This window comes from Galeopterus variegatus, unplaced genomic scaffold, assembly GCF_000696425.1.
Source record: "Galeopterus variegatus unplaced genomic scaffold, G_variegatus-3.0.2 Scaffold4832, whole genome shotgun sequence".
NCBI lineage: Eukaryota > Metazoa > Chordata > Mammalia > Dermoptera > Cynocephalidae > Galeopterus > Galeopterus variegatus.
The window spans coordinates 137018-142420 of NW_007730943.1; positions in this window are offsets into that span (position 1 = coordinate 137018).

Genomic DNA, 5403 nt, shown 5'->3' on the forward strand with positions numbered 1-5403 from the left:
ATAAATAAGCACCCAATAGAAATACTGGAGTTGAAGAATTCAACAAATGATGTAAAATAAAAAATACAGTTGAGAACCTCAACAACAGACTAGATGAAGCAGAAGAGAGAATTTCAGAACTTGAAGACAGATCTTCTGAAATTTCCCAGTAAGAGGAAAAAAAAAAAAAAAAAAAAAAAGAAATAAGAATGAAAAGGAATGACAAAAGCCTGTGAGATGTGTAGGATGCCATTTAGCAAAGAAATGTTGGAATAATAGTTGTTCCAGAGGGAGAAGAGATGGAGAAAGGCATGGACACCCTATTTAATGAAATAGTAGTTGTAAATTTCCCATGTAGTGGGATAGATATGGGCATTCAGATTCAGGAGGTTCAAATGTCTTCAGTTAGGTTCAACCCCAAAGATCCTTTGCAAGGCACATCATAATAAAACTGTCAAAAGTTAAAAAGAAAGAGAGAATTGTAAAAGCTGTAAGAGAAAAGCATCTAGTCACCTATAAGGTATACCCACTAGACTATCAAATGGTTTCTCAACAGAAACCTTGCAAGCCAGGAGAGAATGGGATGATATATTCAAAGCGTTGAAAGAAAAAAAAAATGTCAGGCAAGAATGTCTTTTCCAGCAAAACTATCCTTCAGAAATGAGGGAGAGATAAAGACCTTCCCAGGCAAGAAAGAAATGAGGGAATTCATTACTGTTAGACTAGCCTTATAAGAAATGCTTAAGGGAGTGGTATAACTGAAAGTGAAAAAAAACAATAATTACCATCATGAAAACTTGAAAAAGTACAAAACTCACCTGTATAGGTAAATTCACAATTGAAACTCAAACACCCTTGTGAAGTAGTGGTTATATGTAAATCCTTCAATCATCTAATATAAAGGTTTAAAGTCAAAATGGTCAAAAAACAACAGCTACAATTAGTGACTAAGAAACAAACAAATGATTCAAACGTAAATTAAGGCAGGAAAAATATAATTTGTGCATGTGTGGGGAAATCTAGAGTATTTTCATGTGACCCAAATTAAGTGGCTATCAGCTTAAAAGAGTTTAGTATAACTGCCAGCCTCCTTACATAGTCCTAAATTAACCATGTAAAATAAAATTACAGCAGATATGCAAATGAGAAAGAGAAAGTAAGCAAAGATTAGCACCAATCCTCAGAGGTAAATAACAAGAGAAAAAGAGAGGTACTAAGGATCTACAGAACAACTAGAAAACAATTAACAAAATGACAGGAATATATTTCCACATATGAAAAATAACCTTAAATGTACATGAATTATACTCTCCAGTTAAAGATATACAGTGGGTGATGAATGAAAACAAAACAAGACCCAATGATATACTACCTACAAGAGACTCACCTAAGTATTAGAGTCAAACATAGACTAAAATTGAAGGGCTGGAAAAAGATATTTTATGTAAATGGAAACCAAAAGTGAGCAGGAGTAGTCACACATATATCAGATAAAATAGACTTTAAATCAAAAACTGTAGAAGGGACAAAGAAGATCATTATATAATGATAAGGGGACAAACTCAATGAGACATGATAACACTTGTTAATATACATGTACCCAACATTGGAGCACCAGGATGTATAAAGAAAATATTATTAGACCTAAAGAGAGAGATAGACTACAATTTAGTAAGTGTAGGGGACTTCAACACCCTGCCTTCAACCATGAACAGATCATTTAGAGAGAAAATAAACAAAGAAAATCTGACAATGACTGTACCATAGAACAAATGGACCTTACAGATATTTACAGAACATTCCATATAATAGTTGCAGAGTCCACATTTTTCTCAGCTGCACATGGAACATTCTCCAGGATAGATCATATGTTAGGTAACAAAACAAGTCTACACAAATTAAAAAAGATAGAGATCATATCAAGTATCTTTTCTGACCACAATGATATAAAACTGGAAATGATCAACAAGAAAAACTTGGGAAATTAAACAAACACATGGAAATTAAACAACACACTCCTAAACAACTAATGGGTTAATGAAGAAATTAAATGGGAAACTGAAAACTTCCTTGAGATAAATGAGAATGGAAGCATCTCATACCAAAACCTATGGGATATGGCAAAAGCAGTTCTAAGATGAAAGTCCATTGTAATAAATGCCAACATCAAAAAAGAAGAAAGATTTCTACTACACAGCCCAGCGATGCACATAAAGGAAGTAGGAAAACAATCACAAACTAAAATCAAAAGTGGCAAAAGGAAAGAAATAATTAATGAGAGCAGAAATAAATGAAGGAGACACAATATCAATTAAAAAGATTGTTTAAGTGAAGAGTTGATTTCTTGAAAAGATGAGCAAAATTAACCAATATTCAGCTAGACTAACCAAAAAAAAAAAAAAAAAGAGACTAAAATCAATAAAATCAGAAATGAAAAAGGAGATAGTATAACTGATGCCACAGAAATAGAAAGCATCATAGAGATTATTTGAACAACTATATGCCAACGACATTGGTAATATAGTAAAAATTGATAAATTCCTGCATGTATACAATCTACCAAGATCAAATTATGAAGATATAGAAGATCTGAAATATAAATAATGAGTGAGAAAATTAAATCAGTATTCCATCAAACAAAAACTTAGGACCTGATGGCTTCACTGCTGAATTCTACGAAACACTTAAAGAAGAACTAATACCAATTGTCTGCAATTATTCCCAAAAATCAAGGAGGAGGGAATACTTCTTAACTCATTTTATGAGGTCAGCATCACTCTGATTCTACAAGCAGACAAGGACAAATGACAACAACAAAAAAGAAAATTACTGGCTAATATCACTGATGGGCATAGATACAAAAAGTCTCAACATGATACTAGCAAGCAGATTCCAACAGCACACTTAAAAGATCTTTCAATATGATCAAGTGGGATTTACCCAAGGGATGCAAGGATGATTTCACATACACATAGCAATAAAACTGACACATCACATTGGCAGAAAGAAAGACAAAAATCATGTGTGATCATTTCAATTGATGCAGAAATTCATTTGACAAAATTCAACATTCATTCATAATAAAACTCTTAAGAAAGTACATATTGAAGATATGAACTTCAATACAGTAAAGCCCACATATGACAAACCCACGGGTAACATCATACTGAATGGGGAAAAGCTGAGTTCCCCTCTTAGATCAGGAACAAGACAAGGATGCTCACTCGCACCACATCTATTCAACATAGTACTGGAAGTCATAGACAGAGCAATTAGAGAAGAGAAAAAAATAAAAGTCATCAAAATTGGAAAGAGGGAAGTCATACTGTTTGCAGACAACATGATCTTATAACTAGAAAACCCTAAAGACTCCACCAAAAAACTGTTAGAACTAATAAATGAATTCAGTAAAGTTGCAGGATACAAAATCAACTTATGAAAGTCAGTAGCATTTCTATAAACTAGTAGCAAACTATCTGAAAAAGAAATCAAGAAAACAATTCCTTTTACAATAATTAAAACAAAATTACATACATAGGAATAAACATAACCAGGGAGGTGAAAGAACTCTACACTGAAAACTATGAAAGTTTGAGGAAAGAAATTGAAGGGGACATAAATAAATGGAAAGATATCCCATGTTCATTGATTGGGAGAATTAATATTATTAAAATGGTCATTGTTCACTGAGTGATCTACAGATATAATGCAATCCCTATCAAATTACCAATGACATTCTTTACTGAAATAGAAAATACAATCCTAAAATTCATATGGAACAAAAAAAGACCCCAATAGCCAAAGCAATCCTGAAAACAACCAAACAAAACTAAGGCATCATGTTACCTGATATCAAATTATGCTACAAAGCTATAGTAAACAAAACTTTATGGTACTGGCATAAAAATGGACATATAGACCAATGGAGCAGAATAGAGAGCCCCAAATAAATCATGCACATACAGCCAACTGATATTGGAGTAAGGTGCCAAGAATACATATGGAGAAAAAGAAAGTCTCTTTGGTGAATGGTGCTGGGAAAACTGGATACCCACTTGTATGAGAATGAGACTAGACCCCAACCTTTCATGATATACAAAAGTCAACTCAAAATGGATTAAATATTAAAACATACAGCCCCAAACTATGAAACTAGTAGAAGAAAACTTAGGGAAAACAATCCATGACAGAGGATTGGGCAAGGATTTTAAAATAAGACTTCCAAAGCACCAGCAGTAAAAGCAAAAGCAGACAAGCAGGACTACATCAGACTAAAAGGCTTTTGCACATCAAAGGAAACTGTTTGATTTTGTTAAAACAGAGCGAATAGACAACCTACAGAATGGGAGGAAATATTTTCAAAAGTACATCTGAGAAAAAAAAAAAAAAACAAACTACATCTGAGAAGGGGTTTATAGCAAGAATATACGAGGAACTTAACAGCAACAACCAAATAACCCAATAGAGAAACGGGCAAAGGACTTTAATAGGCATTTCTCAAAAGAAAGACATACAAATGGCCAAGAGGCATATGGAAAAATGCTCAACATCACTAATGGTCAGGGAAACGCAAATCAAAACCACAATGAGACACCATCTTACTCCGGTTGGAATGGCTGCTATCAAAAACAGAGAAGAAAACAATTGTTGGTGAAGATGCGGAGAAAGGGGAGCCCTTGCACACTCTTGGTGGGAGAGGAACCTGCACAGCCCGTATGGAAAACAGTACAGAGGTTCCTCAAAACGTTAAGAACAGAACTACCAGATGATCCAGTGATCCCACCGCTGGATTTATACCCAAAGGAAATGAATTCCGTATGTCAAGGAGGTATCGGCACTCTGATGTTCACTGCAGCACAATGGAACAGCAGATTAGTAGGGGTCATTGATGGAAAGCCAGGCATTGTCCTGCACGGCGGTCTCCCGGGTGTCTGACTCCGCGAGGCTCCACAGCTTTCACTGTGGTTGGGCTATCTCACAATTGTAGAAACTGTAGTAAAGGAGAGCCACTCAAATTCTCTTCTCTGGAAGGACAATCGACTTCTTCCCATTTCCCATGGAAAAAAACAGTTTTGCATTGACTTCTCAACTCATTTCAGCATTCCTGACTCAACTCTGCAAGTGTGGTAGTTAGAATGCTCCTCTGAACTGGTTGCAACACCTTAGATGAATGTGTTTATGACAGGTCTATGTAAGAGTCATGGTCACACCACCTTTTGAGAACGGTCCTTTGATATGTTGTGACTGTGTTCTTCCACATGGCCCCACCCAACCTCAGTGTCCAGGAAGATCAGTCCCCAGTGGCCCAGGAGAACAAGTGTTGATGAGCAGCCCCGAGGTCAGCTTCAAGACCTCCTTCAGATGCCTCCGCCAGCCCCACTTATGTCCCGATGGCCATGGTGTGCTCAGCACCTGGTGGTGTCC